Here is a 20,846-nt window from a genome sequence, read left to right as displayed (position 1 = left end):
TAAACTTTGGTCCGAAGCCTCTACTCTTCACACCTAATCTGAGAATTAGCTTTTATGCCACATAAAACTTAACTATTTACTCTCCCATTTCACGACCAATAGTCATTCTTATTTATAAGAGAAGTTCAAATATTCGTAAAAGTTTAAAACATGCCTATAGGGCCAATCACAAGATATATGTAAAATAATCATTAAGTTCACAAGGAAGAACATCACTAGTTACTCAACCAGGTCAATTCATCATAATACCAGTAGGTCTCATCTCCTTGTTCAGTTTCAACTTAGATCAAGTGCTAGGATCCCATTGGATTGTACAAGACTATCTATCAATCTTTCCTTCTTTTATCTGTACAACTCTTCTAACGGTTTCAAACCATTAATATCCTTAGACGAGTTAACCTTAACTTTTTCTCGTGTCTCTTTTCAAGTTCACATCGGATCAATATTTTCAAATTTAAGGCCATAAAGTTTAAAAGGACACTTTTATTTCCAACTAAACTTGTTTGTATTTTTAAGTTCCATAAATCCAAAAAGCCCCAGTCCTATACCACCCAAAATTCTACATGTGTCCCAAAAGGCATTCTTTCACGATGAAATTTGTAAATAAATGGATCTTGACCTGAAATTACAGCTTTAACAAATAGGAACAACAAGAATGGAATTGACATTTCATTTATCTTAGGAAAATTTCCGATGCTCATAGAATTTAAGAAAATTTGGAAATTTTTACACGGTGAAAAGAGCCATTGTCCACTCTTAAGTCTAAAATATATATATATATATATATATATATATATATTTATTTTTTAACAACATTTTGGCAAAACCAGGTTTAAAAATTATTTCCTTTCAACTTCAAATTTCATTTTCAAGAATCAACGTTTAAAATATTAAGCAAAATTTTGCCAATGATTTGTAAGAAAACAGGGCTAAAGGTAACTAAACATGTTCGGCCAGGAGCGATACTATCAAAAATTTTCACCGATCCTATCATCACTTCCCTATTATAATTCATCAATCTCATAGTTTCTTTACACTACTTTGGTTATCAAATTTTACTCAAGTTAAGAATTATCTAATCCCAAGGACTAATGTATTTTACAACATTATAGCAAAATATACGCGTAATCATCAAATTTCATACTCGCAATATAAGTCACATTGCACACCAACTTCATACAACTTCAAGAGCCAGATAATTCACGAATACATTCAATATTTTCATACATAACTCAAACTTCAATCATCATAAGCATGAAAGGAAACAATACACAAATTCTTATAACCACATAGCTAATAGCTCAACTCTTAGTTTAGATTCAACTTAACCTTCATTAGTTTAGTCCTGAACAATCCCACTAGACCCCCTTGGTAACACTAATCAAATTTTCTTAGTAAATTGTAGATCTACTACGTCTAATATCAAATCAAATAATATGATCATTACTTAAGTACATCAGTGGCTCTAAAATATTCTAAAAGATCTCAAACATTTCCTACCTTGGCTTTTCTAATAACCTAACAACTAGTTATCGTTATCCTTTTGAACATTGGCCCCAATAATCCTCCAATAAAACTTAAAGACCACAATGTCATCTAGAACTCACCTCTAGTTATTTGCAAATGGTAGCATACAAACCACATGATAAATTCATCAAACTTATCTCTTCCCCAGTTTTAAAGCCACTCACAACTGCGTAGCTCTTACTTAAACTGCCGTTTCACTCAGATTCTAGGTCTAAAACCACATTTTTAGGGTAAGGGATGGTATAAAGTTCATTTACTATCATAAAGGCTAGTAAGGCCACCAATAAGGCCTTTTCACTTTTAACTTTCAAAAGCTAACCTTGGTCTCTTTAATTCTTCCTTTCCAAACTTAATCATGGTTTCTAGTCATATCGTAATACAGTATACTGGATTCTTTTCAATTGCAAATACTCCATTAAAGGTAATATTTCATACTCGGGTACAAGAATCCGAAAATGAGATGATTCACAACTCAAGCTGGCCAGTCCCAAGCATGAATCACCTATATTTGAGATTCCTACCCAACGTACATATCTAATTCCCTTAGCAATAGTAATTAATTCAACACTTAATAGGCCATTCCCCATGGTCCGAGAACCTTTTCCCGGTTTGAGCTCGATAGGAGCTCTGATACCACCTGTGGCGACCCCACTTTCCCCTGAGGCGAACCAAAGGGTTGGCGGATCGTCTGCCCAGCTCTCGCCAGGACTCAAGCACGCATTTCAAACCTGAATTCCTCCGAAGAAAAGTCTAATCTATTACCTCAGCAATTTTTCCAAGTAAAACTTTATAACTCCACAGTAACTTCAGGGATAACAGTGACATAAGTCAGCCCTTCGACGGCTCTTAAAACTATCATTCACGCGCTTTACAAGAACAAAGTCGTACAATCCTAACGTACAAAAACCCAAACAGCGGAAACATAAAAATACCCCAGCCATAGGTCACCACGAGAGCCACACATTTTCCAGCTTCAGGTGGTAACACAAAGGCGAAAGTACGCAAGCAGGATTACACGTTACAAACTGAAATTTACAATTCTTAAAAACCACATTGTCCAAACACACGCGTAACCAAATAAAAACAGCATCCAACTTCTCAAGCCTCAAAACCTGTAAGGAAAACAAATAAACGTGGGGTGAGCCGAAGCTCAGTGGTGCCCCAAAACATGCATCCAAATAAACATTTAACAGGTAGAAATTTGCAGCATTAAACAAGTAGGAAAGCGAGTAACAACACAGGGTAGGATACAGGGCTCTCAGGAGCCAATTTCCACGCTTGATTAGATACCATCGTAGTTGACCCTCCGTCAACTTTCACTACTTATAGTCCATGTAGATCCACTTATTTTAATCCTAACCCGTCACCATTCATACCTCTGCTTTGGGCCCAAACTTCATCTACCGACGCAGTATACTCGAGATATACCCGTAATAAAATTTGTCGAGGGATTCACCCAACGACTTTATTGTAGATCGATTCAGATGTCGAGGGATTCACCCAACGACTCACTACAATTAGATTCAAGGGTTTTGTAGTTAGATTCAGATGTCGAGGGATTCACCCAGCGACTAACTACGTTTAGGTTTAATGTTTTTGTAGTTAGATTCAGATGTCGAGGGATTCACCCAGCGACTAACTACATTTTGATTCACAGATTCAGATGTTATGGTAGTTGGATTCAGATGTCGAGGGATTCACCCAGCGACGCAACTACATTTAGATTCATTAGAAAATGTTTCACACATGTCACCACTCGAACGGCTAGTGCGATAAAGTACACACTGCTCACTTCGATGGGTCAAAATCATTTATTGCATTTTGGCAATCATCACATAGCGAATTGATAAAGTGCTTAACCACGTAACATAGAACAAGCAGGGACACTCACCAAGAGTGAAGTTCAGATATTGGATTGAGGATCGAGTTCCGCGTCCTCGTAAAATCCTAGAATATCAGAATTTAAGCCATAAGTTTTCTATTGGAACTGTTGGCTTGCACATGTAGAGTTTTCTAGCATGTTGCTAGCTTACTTTTCTCAAAATATTTACTTGGAATCAAGCTTGTGAGATCAGTACCATATCTCTCATCGTTCTCCTGAAATACTTTTCCTTAAAGAAAAATACTACTATTATTTTCTTAAAATAAGTCGGAAAGCTATTTAATATCGAGGCTAAGAGTATACCTTGAGAAAAAGTTCCTTTGAATGGCGGTGCTTGCAAAATTTATTGCTAAGGCTTCAGGATAAGGTTTCTTATACAATTGTTGCTAAAGCTGCTTGTTAAAAGGAAATAAGGTCTTTCTTGCCGAGCGAGTTTTCTATGCATATAGCTAAGGTGATCAAGACTCACCTTTTAAACTTTTCCTTAGTTACAACTAGCCTTAGACGATTTATAAAGAAGGAAGGAATTTGAAACAAAACTAAGGTTTTGAGTCTGGGGAAATCATTTTCCCAAATTAATAAGGCTAGTCTAGCTTAAGGGGTAAAAGTCATGTTGCCCAAGTTTCTAAGGCAAAAATAGTAGATACTATGTTTAGTAGTACGATGCTAGATCTGTACCGTTCAAAACTTGAAGCAAAATATTTTTCATTTACTTAGTCAAGCGTTTACTTGGAGTCACAAGGTCGGTACACTTCTCACATTTTCGATTCCAATCCAAAATCACATTTTCTCAATATTGCACAATTAGAATTTAAACAGTAATAACACTAGAGCTCATCAATTCTTAGCCCTGTGTTCCAACAAATTTATATCTAAGCATAAGCAGGAAAATTTACCAAGGCTTCGTCAATACTTAGCACTTGGTAATCAGCACTTATATCAACTCACAGTTTCACAAAATAGTAGCACAGATTTCTAAGAATTTCAGCAATTCAGTTATCCATTCAGGGTGGGAGTTCATAGAGCCCACCATCAGCCAATTTCCAATAACTCAACCATCAACTCAAAAGTGGGAATTCATAGAGCCCACTGTCCACAATTTCAACACATGATATACTAATGAAAGTAAATTTCAACCATTAGCTTTTCAGGCATTGAAATACGAGTAGAAATTGTTTCACTGGCCAGGCTTAAACATACGTTTAGCAAGTACCTTCTTACATCTAACTCTTTGAGAATTTCATGAACGCAATAGGGTCAAACCACAATCATTAACATCAACATTTTCCATGTGTTTCCAATCATTAAGTTTCAAGGAATAACTTCGCAATTTAAGTTGGAAATTCGTACCCAAACTTTGGTAACTACAAGGAAAATTTCCAGCATTGGCATGCCCATATCTTTGGTTAGACCATCCCATATATTAAATATCACATTGCTACCCAACTTGTATCTCTTAAAATTTGCATCTCGCATGCAGTTTTGACCCATTATGATCCAAGGAAAATAAAATAAAATTCCCGAAACTGATTACAATTTCCAAAGACAACTGAAATTCTGGTTGGTACCACTCGGATATCAACAAAATTTCCAGCAGCTAAAGGTTTACAAAAATCCAAGCTTTCCTTAGTTTAAACATGGTGTTAGGGACTCAAATTCAGCAATCAACCACTTAGCTGGCTATTAAAATTTTCCATTTCAAAAATCAGATTCATTCCATAATTAAAAGCATCCAGAAAATTCAGAACTTTTATCCATCAGCCACGGATGAACATGCATGAAGAGACGTCCTGTTTTCATCTTGTTTTTCTGGGTTAAAACATGCTTTAAAACTCTCAGCTTCCTCATGAAATCTCTTAGCAAAACAATGCACATTTCCAGATCAGGAGTTGAAATTAAACCATGATTACAAACCCCCAAATATTTCCAGGTTTAAATCTCACGGCTCTTTCTCAAAATTTCTGGCAATAACAATGGTTCTAAAACAGGATTTTCTTTGGTTAAAATAGAATTTTTTGGTACTCTATTAGGACATGTACACACGTAGCTAGCTAGTAAAGGTTTCCAAATCCAATCCAGATTCAAACTACAATTGTACTCATCTAACCCAAATCCAGAAATTATATCAACTAGTGAAATCCGGAAACACTTCAATATTTTCAGCTCAATCATTTGGTTAGCTAAATTTTCCAGCAACCATTTGTCTTGTATAAAATTCTTCCTTGGCTTATTCAGGGATTTAAATACTCAAATTCGGCATACGGATACTTAATTAACTGAGTAACATTTCTAGTTAAAAATTTAGGTTCGAATCATAACCCAAATCGTCGAATTTCCAAGAAAATCTCCAGCTAGCCTCGGTTTGAGCTGCACAAAAATCCGGTTGCATCTTATTTTTATTTTCAGTTCTAGCTCAACTAATTAACTACATGCAAAGCTAAAATTTCTTGTCATTAGCTAGCTAAATATGATTATAGGCTCAAAACAACAAAATTAAACCAAATCAAGATGCATTACTTCCAAACAAACTCACGGCAACATTACTACATCAAAACAGAATTTCTTATGTTCCTTGGTTCATCATCCGATATCTCTTCAGTTAAAGCCTTTTATTGCCCTTAAAGTCTCACATGCACAATTGCTGAGTTAATTAGCTAACATCCAGACCAGAAAATCAGCTCGGCAACAGCAAAACACCTTCATAAATCCAGAACTAGGTGAGACTACACTCGGATGAGTTTGCATGTGAAAAGTTCTATTTCATTTTTATTTCCAAAGTAATCCAGGCTAATTAAATTCATGCATGACCCTAATCATAATAATCATCCGAGATTCGATTAGTTAATCACCATTTCAGGCTCAAATCACTTCAGAAAAACACATTAAAGCTGCACTATCAGCTCAGCTCCTTGGCAGAACCATCTAGCCGAAATAGAATTTTCCACAGCTTTGATTTCAACATCTGATGGCACAGATTAACACATGCAAGACCACGGCTAGCTTAATCTACCTCTGATAAACTATTTTCATTCCAGAAAATTTACCTCACAGCAATTAAATTCACGCACGAAATCTGAAAGAAAAGTTTCTGCTCCCTCTCGGCTTACACACGCACGGCAGTGGTCCTGGTTGGGTTTGCAGCTGGAAATGGTGTTGGTGAAGATGGTTGCAGCTGATGGTGTTGGTCTGAAGTGAACAAGGATGGTGAGGTCCAGTAACTCCTCCAACTTCCACCAGCTCTCCCTACTCCCTCCTCTAGCTTACGGACAGGCAGAGATGAAATGGAAGTGCAGCCCGCGGCTTCTTCCTTTGGTCCTGCTTTGTCGATGGTAACTAGGCAGAGAAGGAATGTGTTTGTGGTCTGGGATATGGAATGAAGATGAATGAAGGGTGCCGCGGTTTTGAAGATGTTGAGCTGCAGAAATTGTTGAGTGTTGAGTTGGTTTAAGCTTTTGATTGGTGGAAATGGGCGGTGGTGGAAGAGCTTGTAAGGAGTGTTTGGTTCGGCTTTGTAAGGTTATGGTGAAGTGAGGATTTGGTGAATTTCTAAAGGCATTTTGGCCTATTCACTTCTCCTCCTATTATCCCCTTAAATCCTTAGTTCTAACTTAGCTCCAAAAATTATCCCCAAGTGTGATTTGATCGCCTAATTAAATCGCTAATCTTGCAAGACTTTGGTTATCGAGATTTTCCTCAAGTATGATTTAATGGCCTAATTATACTTTGGTATACCTAAACCATTTTATCGAATTTTTATAGATTACAACTTAGTATTAAGGTTCCCAACATTCATACTTCATTAGTTTCTTATTAAAATCAAGTTTGACCTTGTAATAAAAATCTAACATTTTATTTTAAGGCGAAAATTAATCTAACTCAAGAAATATTAATTTAATATAGCAAAACCGAATAATTCAATATTAGGCACAATTATATTATTTATTTCATAAAAATTATCTTTACGCTTTATTTCAAAACAATTAATTACAATACTAGAATTCAAAGAAATTAATTGTTAGATCAATGAAATAGTTTACCATTGAAATATGAATTTAAGGTAACAAAATTAAGAAGTTTAGTGGTTTGGCACATTTCTTATATTTGCACCTAACGTTTATCTCTACGCACTTATTTAACAATAATTAAATCTTAGTGCTACAATTTATTAAAGAGTTAAAATGCAAGTGAAATCATTTTCCAAGAATAATGAAGCTAATTTAAGCCAGGAAAAGAAATAACTAATTGGCAATGTGTTTCAAATCCTCATTTCTCATATGATCGTGCAACAAAATGAATTTTTGTAGTTTAGTGCATGAGGTAAAATATATTCACGTAGCCCAATTTGAAAATACTCAATATTTTGCACATTTAACGTGTTTGCGACTTTAAAATTGTTTTTACATATTTATTCAAAGACAAAATTCATTTTCCTGAGGAAACGGGACATTTAAGCAGGATAGCCTACTTTTTGAGCAAATTAATAATTTGTAAGTGATCACTTATCATACTCCCTTTATTATTTAACTATTAAAATCAAGTTTGGCCTTAATATATGAATTTAACATTCATAATATTCATTTATCCCTTTTATCTCGACTTATTAACTTAATCGTTTTCAAACCGTAAAACATACTTGACTTCAAAGTTAACTTGTATGTTCATTTAATCTAATGAACTTTCTCAATCCAATATTAATTATGTCTTATAGGTACTCCATTTCCCCTTACCCCGTTATTCTTAATTATATCAAGATATTTTTAAATTCTAAATTTTGATAAGAATTCAATTAGGCATTTAATTAACCACTTATTCACTATATGAAATATTTCTAATCTCAAGGTAAGTAACTAAAATAAATGCAAATGAAATACAAAATGATATTTATATATATATTTTTCAGGGTTCTCACAAGACAAACACGAGCTCATTCAGTCATAAAGCCCATAAAGTCATGACTTAAGTGCAATTGACAAAGCATGGAATTTAATTGAAGCAAAGCAATCAATGAAATCGCAACAAGTTAAAACTGCCAAGGACCAAATTGATGAAATTATTCAATTGGTTGGGTCATAGCAGCATTAGTTAGAAGCCAAGGGGTCAAAGTGCAAATTTCTGTAACTTATTCATGCAGAATGCATGCAAATGCTACGAAGTGTTTCTGCAACAAGAAGGTTGAAGCATCTACTGAGTTTCTCAAATGCAATTTCCCATCCATCCTAACACAAGTAATGGCTCCAATCAACTAAACCAAAGATCAAAGTGAGAAGATAACCACACATTTCTTCCACTTTTTAACTACCCAATTCTCATGTTTCAATGCAAAAATAGAGGTAAAGAGCATGCAAAAATCTGGAAAATGTTCTGCAATTTTCTTGCTGCAACTTTGCAGCTTATCGGCAAACCAGAAAAAACCGCAGCTTTCATCTTCTCAACACTAACACCACTTTGATCGACAAATCTTCTAACCAAAACGTTAAAGCATGAATCTAACATCAACAAACAGGTAAATCAAATTCAAAGTGAGCTTTTGCAATTGATTGTGCAATCAAGTTTCAGCAAAAAAAATGAAGCCTGCGGCCGTTTCCAATTTCCTGCTACAATTTTCAGGTTTGGTTTTTTTTACCATGGCTGGGCTTAATCCAATGGAAACTATCCATCCCAACATAACTACCATTCTATCAAACATCAAACCTCGATCATAAACAAGGAAATCACAGCATCCAACACTCAAACATACAAATTTCAAAGTCCAGGAAAACCATTCTTTACTGAAATCTTGGCTACAACATTCAGCCCAACTTACTTCAAAACGAAATATATACAAAACTGCTGTAACCTTTACAGCCCCAACTCATCTGAAGTTGACACAAAGACCTTGATAGCTTCGACCCACACATACAACCTCATCATTAAACACTTAGTCAAAATATTAAACTAGTAAAGGAATTCGAAATTTGGTGAGCAGCTGCAGAGCCGCCAGCAACGAGGAGAAGGCAGCAACATTTTGGTTCGCCTTAGGGGGAGGTGGGGCCGTCACAGTTTGATACCAACTGTGACGACCCCACTTCTCCCAAGGGTGAACCCAAGGGTATCAGCGGGCCGCCTGCCTAGCTCGCGCCAGGACTCAAAACTTAAAGTTCGAAAGAGCACTAAATACAATATATACAACCCCAAAAGAGTTATAATTATATTCTCCAAAAGTATCGAGTCAAACCACCAAAACAAAAACAAACATCCTAACTGTTCAACTATTACAAGCCAATCTAACTATACTAGTATACGAGCCAAAAGTCCCCGCATCGGCCCCTGCTAAGGAAAACAAAAGGAATGGGGTAAGCTATATGCTTAGTAAGTAAACAGGGGCGAAAGCATAAATTTCACGTAACAGTTACACAATAAGAGTAAAGCAAAAGCAGAAAAGTAACATCACATAATAAGGATACAGGTGGCTCCAAAGCCAACTCATGTGCCATGCGTGATCTCCTGCCGACACTCCGTCGACTGCAAATAATAGTCCGTAGAACTTCACTTGTACACCCACTGACACCTTATCACCCTCACTGGCCAGTCACCTCACAAACTTGCCCGGGCGAACGAAATCACAAACTTGAGCTTGAGTCACAAGCTCGGGTCACAAACTTGGTCACCTTCTCGGTGAACCGGATTCACAAAATTGGTTCATAACATGAACCTACAAACTTGGTGACCTCAGACTAAGTTGGACTGCCTTCGACCAAGCCCTAACCGGCTCGAATAGTCCAACCAGGTCAAGAGTTCGCCCCAAACTCACAAACTTCACAAAATTATCCAAAATCACAAACTTTGCAAACTTCACAAACTTTATTCGAAAGTCGCCCCGAGCCACAAGCTCAAGGGTTTTGGTTCCAAAAGGTTCATATACATATGCCAAGTACAATTATACATTCAAATTAGGGTTTAGGTCGAGTGCGATAAAGTACACCCTCGCCTAAGTGCCCTTTTCACATATCTCAAACACATAGCAAAGAAAACACACCAAACCGGCCTGAATACTTACTCAAAATACAAAAGTAGTACAAAAGCGGAAATCACTTCGTGTGTTGGCTAGTAGTGGGCCCCACCGGCTCCGCCTAGCTCACCACTGTCTGAAATAGAAGATTTTATCACATTATATCACAAACGGCTACTAACAGACCCAAAACAAGCAAAACGGCAAAAGCCGACACACGCAAGTACGGAAACGGCAAAATTGGCACATGCAAGTGTGCGGAACGGCAAAAGGAACGGCCAAATCTGCCATCTCAAACCGTTTTGATCAAAGATTAGGCTAGGAAAGTTAGATCAAAGTGAACGAGATACTGTTTTGAAGCTATGAGAAAGGGCTACAAATCTCCTGAAGAAACTTTAATCTAGATCTGAATGGAAGCAGGTCAAAATTGTAGAAAACAATACCAGAAATTTACGTCTTAGGGTGACGAATAGGGTCGTTTGCTGGACCATAACTCCCAGATCACAAATCCAAATCAGGAAATTCCAAAGGCATTAGAAAGCTGAGACATAAGACTAAAACTTTGATGTTTTGGCCAAGACCTGAATCCACTCAGAACAGAACGAAAATTGAGTGTCAAAATACCCGTCAGAACTGTCCAGATACAAGGCAGTTCTGACGATCGATCTTGTTTGGGTCATAACGGAAGCTACGGAACTCGGATTTCGACGTACTTTATACCGTTTCGAAGACAAAACCAAGATCTAAATTTCTTATAAAGGAGTCACCACCCAGATTGTGACGCCTCGAAAAAAGAAGAGTTTGAGAACCCGTAAAAACCCTAATCTTTTCCGAGGGTTTTATTTCCTTTAAATAGCATGTTTTCTGCATTTCCTGGCTTAGGAAATTTTCCTGAGGAATTTTTATGGGTAATTATTGTTTTTAGATGATTTTTCTAGCCTTGGAGAGTTTTTGGAAAATTAAGAGTGTATAATGGACGTGGGACCCACTAGTGCGAGAAGTTCGGAAAAATTCGGCCAATTAGGTTAAATTCCGGATACTGTGTAAAATTTATCGGGTGTTAAGAGATAAGTAGAGTGTGTGAAATGATTGATGTGAGAGAGAAAAGAAAGGATAGGATTGCATTTATGAGAGTGACAAGTGTCACCATTTCATTTGATTTGACATAAGAGTTACTATTCATTTTTTTTGACTTTTGACCAAAATTGGTTAAATATCTAAAAATTTCACAAAAAATCACCATTTTCTTACCTTGGATGGCCGGCCCTCTTAGCTCAAGAAGGAAGAAAGCTTCTTCAATTTTCAAGCTCCCAATTAGCTCAAATCAACCAAACCAAGGGTTTGAATTAGTTTTTACTCCATACAATCTTTCCTTTTAGTGATAGTGAGTGCTTTAGTGAAGTTTTTTGGAAGAGCTAAGGTGTCCAACATCTTCCCCTCTCTTGTTTACTTGGTAAGTGAAGCTTAAACTTCCACCTACACCTATTGATGCTTAAGATATGATTAGTAGTGATTAAAGTGCTGAAATTTCTGGTTTTATCTTGGTTTGAAGTGATTTGGTGAAGTTTTGATTTTATTGATGATTTTTCTGGTTTAATTGGATGATGGTGTTGTGGTTGTTTATGATGATTGATAATGAGGGGTTATGACTCTAGTGGATGGAAATGATTGATATTTGCAACCAATTTTGGATTTGGAATAAATTTTGGAAAGTTAGGGTTCATGAAGCTACATTCTGCCCGAATTTATTACACCATGTTAGAGGCCGAATTGGACTTTGCTCAAAACATGAAAGTTGTAGGTATTGGTGAGTTTGAAGTACCTACAAAATTTCAGGTCATTTGGATTAGTATAGAGTGAGATATGTCGATTTTACTGTTGCTGTTCTGGGTTGATCAGAATGCGAAAACTGCACTTGTAATTGGCCATTTGGACTGGAATTGCTTTGGATTTGGATGTTGGTGTCTTCTGATGAAATGTAGCTGGATGTCTTAGCTTCCATATGCCTTTGGAATCAATGCATTTGGACCTGTACAGCCCGAGTTATACCAATTACAGCATTGTGTGATTTGTGAACCTGTTTTAGTGGTTCTGATTTGGTATTTTTGGCATATTTGACCTAGTTGTGCTAGGAACTGGACTGAGTGACCTTCTACATTGTTGTAGCCCTGGTTCTTAGCTTCGAAACGGTGGGTCTTACACCCCCATCCGACAATCGTAGCGCCTTTGGTACCATTACCGCAAAATGACGTCAAAACTGTTTTTCTGGTTTTGAGCTTAACCTTCATTTCCGGACTTTTTCCTAGCTTGACTTGTACTAGTACTACTTGGAGCTTGCTGAATGGATATTAGATGAACTTAATTGTGTGACTTTGGGACTGGCTGAAGAAATAATGAAGCCATGATGGCTGGGAAAGTAGCAAATTCAGGGGAAGTGCTGTCCGAACTTTTAAAGGACTTGTTTGCATTGAGTTTGTGATCCAAGACTTGGATTTGAGCAAGGCAATGATACATGATGGATGGTTTCTGAGCCGTGGAGGTGAGTGACCTCAAACTACTTCTAAAGTTATTTATGAACCGTTTCTTACATTATTTACTTTTGAACTGTTTCCAAAGTTACTTTTGAAATGTTTTCTTGCATATCATGCGTGCTGGCATGTGAGTGTGCCTTGTTTGCTATAATTCTTGACTTCATGACTTGTATTTTGGTTGATAACGTGTTAAGCGCTTATAATGATTTCCAAAACGAGTTTTCGAGGCGAGTGTGTACTTTATCGCACTCGACCTCGATAAATGTGAAATTTTCGATTAAAATGTTACTTGCGCATGAATGTAAGCCTTTTGGGCTGAACTGGCCATTGCCCCTTGTTACCGGTCGTCTTGAGCCAGAAGCGGACTCGGTCAGGCGATTAGGAACTTGGGTGAACGTTTGGTATACTCGAGTATTACCTATGTAGGTTGGTGGAGCCTGGCCAAAAGCCAGGGACGGGGTGAATGAAATGAAATAAATGACCAAATGAGCGAGGAAATGTCAGGAGAATGAATGTATCCTTTCATGAATGTTACTATCGCTTTCCATTGTAAATGTTTCTTGAATTATTGATAATCCATATTTACTGTTTTGCAAATGATGTAGTTGTTTCCGGATTTATCATTGCTATATGGCATCATTGAAATGAACTATTGTGAAACCGATTTGATTAATGATTTTCTGGTTACTCGCTGAGCTTTTAGCTCACCCCAAAAATGTTTTATATTTCCCCCCACAGGGCTCAAGGCGAAGAAAAGCTTGGAGTGCTTATTCACGTGACTGGATGACTTATATCGTGTACAGTTTAAGTTTGGATCTATTTTATGTACGAGTTGGTCTTGTGTAAATATTTGAAAGTGATATGGATGTAAGTATACGTTCCACGATTGGAATCAGTTTCCGCTGCATTTGTAATATGTAATCATTGGAGAATTTGATGTAATATTTGAGGTTTATTCTTGTAATTCATTTGAGGACTGTAGTGAGCGACTGAGTCCCGGCGAGAGCTGGGCAGGCGGTCCGCCGAACCCTCTGGTTCGCCTTAGGGGGAGGTGGGGCCGTTACAAGTGGTATCAGAGCTTAGGCTTCAGATCTCTGTAGTGTATCCTAGGCTTGAAGTTTAGGATGCCGGACTGTGGGCTTGGTTTGAAATATTAGTGATTCTTGCGGGATGACTTGACTTGATTAGTACAAGAGGGAATGTCGAGGACGACATTCTTTTAAGGAGGGGAGATTGTGACGCCTCGAAAAAAGAAGAGTTTGAGAACCCGTAAAAACCCTAATCTTTTCCGAGGGTTTTATTTCCTTTAAATAGCATGTTTTCTGCATTTCCTGAGGAATTTTTATGGGTAATTATTGTTTTTAGATGATTTTTCTAGCCTTGGAGAGTTTTTGGAAAATTAAGAGTGTATAATGGACGTGGGACCCACTAGTGCGAGAAGTTCGGAAAAATTCGGCCAATTAGGTTAAATTCCGGATACTGTGTAAAATTTATCGGGTGTTAAGAGATAAGTAGAGTGTGTGAAATGATTGATGTGAGAGAGAAAAGAAAGGATAGGATTGCATTTATGAGAGTGACAAGTGTCACCATTTCATTTGATTTGACTTAAGAGTTACTATTCATTTTTTTTGACTTTTGACCAAAATTGGTTAAATATCTAAAAATTTCACAAAAAATCACCATTTTCTTACCTTGGATGGCCGGCCCTCTTAGCTCAAGAAGGAAGAAAGCTTCTTCAATTTTCAAGCTCCCAATTAGCTCAAATCAACCAAACCAAGGGTTTGAATTAGTTTTTACTCCATACAATCTTTCCTTTTAGTGATAGTGAGTGCTTTAGTGAAGTTTTTTGGAAGAGCTAAGGTGTCCAACATCTTCCCCTCTCTTGTTTACTTGGTAAGTGAAGCTTAAACTTCCACCTACACCTATTGATGCTTAAGATATGATTAGTAGTGATTAAAGTGCTGAAATTTCTGGTTTTATCTTGGTTTGAAGTGATTTGGTGAAGTTTTGATTTTATTGATGATTTTTCTGGTTTAATTGGATTATGGTGTTGTGGTTGTTTATGATGATTGATAATGAGGGGTTATGACTCTAGTGGATGGAAATGATTGATATTTGCAACCAATTTTGGATTTGGAATAAATTTTGGAAAGTTAGGGTTCATGAAGCTACATTCTGCCCGAATTTATTGCACCATGTTAGAGGCCGAATTGGACTTTGCTCAAAACATGAAAGTTGTAGGTATTGGTGAGTTTGAAGTACCTACAAAATTTCAGGTCATTTGGATTAGTGTAGAGTGAGATATGTCGATTTTACTGTTGCTGTTCTGGGTTGATCAGAATGCGAAAACTGCACTTGTAATTGGCCATTTTGACTGGAATTGCTTTGGATTTGGATGTTGGTGTCTTCTGATGAAATGTAGCTGGATGTCTTAGCTTCCATATGCCTTTGGAATCAATGCATTTGGACCTGTACAGCCCGAGTTATACCAATTACAGCATTGTGTGATTTGTGAACCTGTTTTAGTGGTTCTGATTTGGTATTTTTGGCATATTTGACCTAGTTGTGCTAGGAACTGGACTGAGTGACCTTCTACATTGTTGTAGCCCTGGTTCTTAGCTTCGAAACGGTGGGTCTTACACCCCCATCCGACAATCGTAGCGCCTTTGGTACCATTACCGCAAAATGACGTCAAAACTGTTTTTCTGGTTTTGAGCTTAACCTTCATTTCCGGACTTTTTCCTAGCTTGACTTGTACTAGTACTACTTGGAGCTTGCTGAATGGATATTAGATGAACTTAATTGTGTGACTTTGGGACTGGCTGAAGAAATAATGAAGCCATGATGGCTGGGAAAGTAGCAAATTCAGGGGAAGTGCTGTCCGAACTTTTAAAGGACTTGTTTGCATTGAGTTTGTGATCCAAGACTTGGATTTGAGCAAGGCAACGATACATGATGGATGGTTTCTGAGCCGTGGAGGTGAGTGACCTCAAACTACTTCTAAAGTTATTTATGAACCGTTTCTTACATTATTTACTTTTGAACTGTTTCCAAAGTTACTTTTGAAATGTTTTCTTGCATATCATGCGTGCTGGCATGTGAGTGTGCCTTGTTTGCTATAATTCTTGACTTCATGACTTGTATTTTGGTTGATAACGTGTTAAGCGCTTATAATGATTTCCAAAACGAGTTTTCGAGGCGAGTGTGTACTTTATCGCACTCGACCTCGATAAATGTGAAATTTTCGATTAAAATGTTACTTGCGCATGAATGTAAGCCTTTTGGGCTGAACTGGCCATTGCCCCTTGTTACCGGTCGTCTTGAGCCAGAAGCGGACTCGGTCAGGCGATTAGGAACTTGGGTGAACGTTTGGTATACTCGAGTATTACCTATGTAGGTTGGTGGAGCCTGGCCAAAAGCCAGGGACGGGGTGAATGAAATGAAATAAATGACCAAATGAGCGAGGAAATGTCAGGAGAATGAATGTATCCTTTCATGAATGTTACTATCGCTTTCCATTGTAAATGTTTCTTGAATTATTGATAATCCATATTTACTGTTTTGCAAATGATGTAGTTGTTTCCGGATTTATCATTGCTATATGGCATCATTGAAATGAACTATTGTGAAACCGATTTGATTAATGATTTTCTGGTTACTCGCTGAGCTTTTAGCTCACCCCAAAAATGTTTTATATTTCCCCCCACAGGGCTCAAGGCGAAGAAAAGCTTGGAGTGCTTATTCACGTGACTGGATGACTTATATCGTGTACAGTTTAAGTTTGGATCTATTTTATGTACGAGTTGGTCTTGTGTAAATATTTGAAAGTGATATGGATGTAAGTATACGTTCCACGATTGGAATCAGTTTCCGCTGCATTTGTAATATGTAATCATTGGAGAATTTGATGTAATATTTGAGGTTTATTCTTGTAATTCATTTGAGGACTGTAGTGAGCGACTGAGTCCCGGCGAGAGCTGGGCAGGCGGTCCGCCGAACCCTCTGGTTCGCCTTAGGGGGAGGTGGGGCCGTTACAAGTGGTATCAGAGCTTAGGCTTCAGATCTCTGTAGTGTATCCTAGGCTTGAAGTTTAGGATGCCGGACTGTGGGCTTGGTTTGAAATATTAGTGATTCTTGCGGGATGACTTGACTTGATTAGTACAAGAGGGAATGTCGAGGACGACATTCTTTTAAGGAGGGGAGATTGTGACGCCTCGAAAAAAGAAGAGTTTGAGAACCCGTAAAAACCCTAATCTTTTCCGAGGGTTTTATTTCCTTTAAATAGCATGTTTTCTGCATTTCCTGAGGAATTTTTATGGGTAATTATTGTTTTTAGATGATTTTTCTAGCCTTGGAGAGTTTTTGGAAAATTAAGAGTGTATAATGGACGTGGGACCCACTAGTGCGAGAAGTTCGGAAAAATTCGGCCAATTAGGTTAAATTCCGGATACTGTGTAAAATTTATCGGGTGTTAAGAGATAAGTAGAGTGTGTGAAATGATTGATGTGAGAGAGAAAAGAAAGGATAGGATTGCATTTATGAGAGTGACAAGTGTCACCATTTCATTTGATTTGACTTAAGAGTTACTATTCATTTTTTTTGACTTTTGACCAAAATTGGTTAAATATCTAAAAATTTCACAAAAAATCACCATTTTCTTACCTTGGATGGCCGGCCCTCTTAGCTCAAGAAGGAAGAAAGCTTCTTCAATTTTCAAGCTCCCAATTAGCTCAAATCAACCAAACCAAGGGTTTGAATTAGTTTTTACTCCATACAATCTTTCCTTTTAGTGATAGTGAGTGCTTTAGTGAAGTTTTTTGGAAGAGCTAAGGTGTCCAACATCTTCCCCTCTCTTGTTTACTTGGTAAGTGAAGCTTAAACTTCCACCTACACCTATTGATGCTTAAGATATGATTAGTAGTGATTAAAGTGCTGAAATTTCTGGTTTTATCTTGGTTTGAAGTGATTTGGTGAAGTTTTGATTTTATTGATGATTTTTCTGGTTTAATTGGATTATGGTGTTGTGGTTGTTTATGATGATTGATAATGAGGGGTTATGACTCTAGTGGATGGAAATGATTGATATTTGCAACCAATTTTGGATTTGGAATAAATTTTGGAAAGTTAGGGTTCATGAAGCTACATTCTGCCCGAATTTATTGCACCATGTTAGAGGCCGAATTGGACTTTGCTCAAAACATGAAAGTTGTAGGTATTGGTGAGTTTGAAGTACCTACAAAATTTCAGGTCATTTGGATTAGTGTAGAGTGAGATATGTCGATTTTACTGTTGCTGTTCTGGGTTGATCAGAATGCGAAAACTGCACTTGTAATTGGCCATTTTGACTGGAATTGCTTTGGATTTGGATGTTGGTGTCTTCTGATGAAATGTAGCTGGATGTCTTAGCTTCCATATGCCTTTGGAATCAATGCATTTGGACCTGTACAGCCCGAGTTATACCAATTACAGCATTGTGTGATTTGTGAACCTGTTTTAGTGGTTCTGATTTGGTATTTTTGGCATATTTGACCTAGTTGTGCTAGGAACTGGACTGAGTGACCTTCTACATTGTTGTAGCCCTGGTTCTTAGCTTCGAAACGGTGGGTCTTACACCCCCATCCGACAATCGTAGCGCCTTTGGTACCATTACCGCAAAATGACGTCAAAACTGTTTTTCTGGTTTTGAGCTTAACCTTCATTTCCGGACTTTTTCCTAGCTTGACTTGTACTAGTACTACTTGGAGCTTGCTGAATGGATATTAGATGAACTTAATTGTGTGACTTTGGGACTGGCTGAAGAAATAATGAAGCCATGATGGCTGGGAAAGTAGCAAATTCAGGGGAAGTGCTGTCCGAACTTTTAAAGGACTTGTTTGCATTGAGTTTGTGATCCAAGACTTGGATTTGAGCAAGGCAACGATACATGATGGATGGTTTCTGAGCCGTGGAGGTGAGTGACCTCAAACTACTTCTAAAGTTATTTATGAACCGTTTCTTACATTATTTACTTTTGAACTGTTTCCAAAGTTACTTTTGAAATGTTTTCTTGCATATCATGCGTGCTGGCATGTGAGTGTGCCTTGTTTGCTATAATTCTTGACTTCATGACTTGTATTTTGGTTGATAACGTGTTAAGCGCTTATAATGATTTCCAAAACGAGTTTTCGAGGCGAGTGTGTACTTTATCGCACTCGACCTCGATAAATGTGAAATTTTCGATTAAAATGTTACTTGCGCATGAATGTAAGCCTTTTGGGCTGAACTGGCCATTGCCCCTTGTTACCGGTCGTCTTGAGCCAGAAGCGGACTCGGTCAGGCGATTAGGAACTTGGGTGAACGTTTGGTATACTCGAGTATTACCTATGTAGGTTGGTGGAGCCTGGCCAAAAGCCAGGGACGGGGTGAATGAAATGAAATAAATGACCAAATGAGCGAGGAAATGTCAGGAGAATGAATGTATCCTTTCATGAATGTTACTATCGCTTTCCATTGTAAATGTTTCTTGAATTATTGATAATCCATATTTACTGTTTTGCAAATGATGTAGTTGTTTCCGGATTTATCATTGCTATATGGCATCATTGAAATGAACTATTGTGAAACCGATTTGATTAATGATTTTCTGGTTACTCGCTGAGCTTTTAGCTCACCCCAAAAATGTTTTATATTTCCCCCCACAGGGCTCAAGGCGAAGAAAAGCTTGGAGTGCTTATTCACGTGACTGGATGACTTATATCGTGTACAGTTTAAGTTTGGATCTATTTTATGTACGAGTTGGTCTTGTGTAAATATTTGAAAGTGATATGGATGTAAGTATACGTTCCACGATTGGAATCAGTTTCCGCTGCATTTGTAATATGTAATCATTGGAGAATTTGATGTAATATTTGAGGTTTATTCTTGTAATTCATTTGAGGACTGTAGTGAGCGACTGAGTCCCGGCGAGAGCTGGGCAGGCGGTCCGCCGAACCCTCTGGTTCGCCTTAGGGGGAGGTGGGGCCGTTACACAGATCGTACGGTATCAAAACCGAAAAAGTCACGGGCATAAGCTAAACTAAAAACGCACAGAACCTGATGTTCAAAACAGGCTTGAGTATTTCATCTATAACTCATGATACACTAATCCGTTTGACCTGAACTTTTACAGGCATATTCAGGACTTAAGGGGCTACAATGTTGAAGAAGGCCACTCAGTCCAATTGCGAGTGTAACTACATCAACAATGTAACATACTACACCAGAATCGCAAAACAGGTTCACAAACCGTATTCTAGTACAAACATCATAAGTTAGGCTACCTAAGTCCAAATCAAGTGATTCCAAAGCCATCCGAAAGTAAGATACAAGGCTACAATTCATCAGAAGACATAAACAACCAAATCAGAAGCATTCCTGGTCAAATTAGCCAATTACAGAAGCAATACTCAAGTTCGGGTAGAAACAGGGCAGCAGGGGTATTTCGGTCTTTTCACAGGCTACGTTGCTGCGATTGAGCTGAAATTTTGTAGGCACCTATACAATACCATTATATACAACTTTCATGTTTTGACCTAAGGCCAATTCGGCCTCTAACATAGGGCTACAAAACCGGACAGAAAAGAGGGAAAAATTTTCCAGATTCTGGAATTTTCAATTTTCAATGCAACCTTCCTTGATTTCTTACTTCCAACACTACCAAAACCCCTTATATAACCTTAATTACAACATATATTAACCATACACCAAGTTGGGCAGCAAATCATCAAACCCTAGTTCATATAACCTAAAGGGGAAAACCCCCAAAACATGATAGCATCCATTATTCACCACCAAATTTGAGTTGTTAAGCTAGTTTACACAAGATTCAAAAGATCAAAAACCATGATCAGATTTCATACCTCAAAGACAAGCTTGGATGAGTGATAATCAACCCCCTTGG

The 20,846-nt window shown here is 37.6% G+C and overlaps 1 long non-coding RNA gene across 1 annotated transcript; it reads right to left on the bottom strand.

Moving 5' to 3' along the window:
* Positions 1-2,400: 2,400 nt before the first annotated feature.
* LOC140005330 (uncharacterized) lies at positions 2,401-7,254 on the bottom strand. Its single transcript, XR_011813151.1, has 3 exons — positions 6,454-7,254; positions 3,419-3,474; positions 2,401-2,639 (listed from the first exon to the last, which is right to left on the bottom strand). It is a non-coding gene; the product is annotated as an uncharacterized lncRNA (long non-coding RNA).
* Between the last annotated feature and the right edge of the window lie 13,592 nt (positions 7,255-20,846).

The sequence above is a fragment of the Coffea arabica genome, chromosome 4c (genome assembly GCF_036785885.1).
Source record: "Coffea arabica cultivar ET-39 chromosome 4c, Coffea Arabica ET-39 HiFi, whole genome shotgun sequence".
Taxonomy (NCBI): domain Eukaryota; kingdom Viridiplantae; phylum Streptophyta; class Magnoliopsida; order Gentianales; family Rubiaceae; genus Coffea; species Coffea arabica.
The sequence above is the reverse complement of the archived record's forward strand: the minus strand, read 5'-3'. Positions and strand labels throughout refer to the sequence as shown.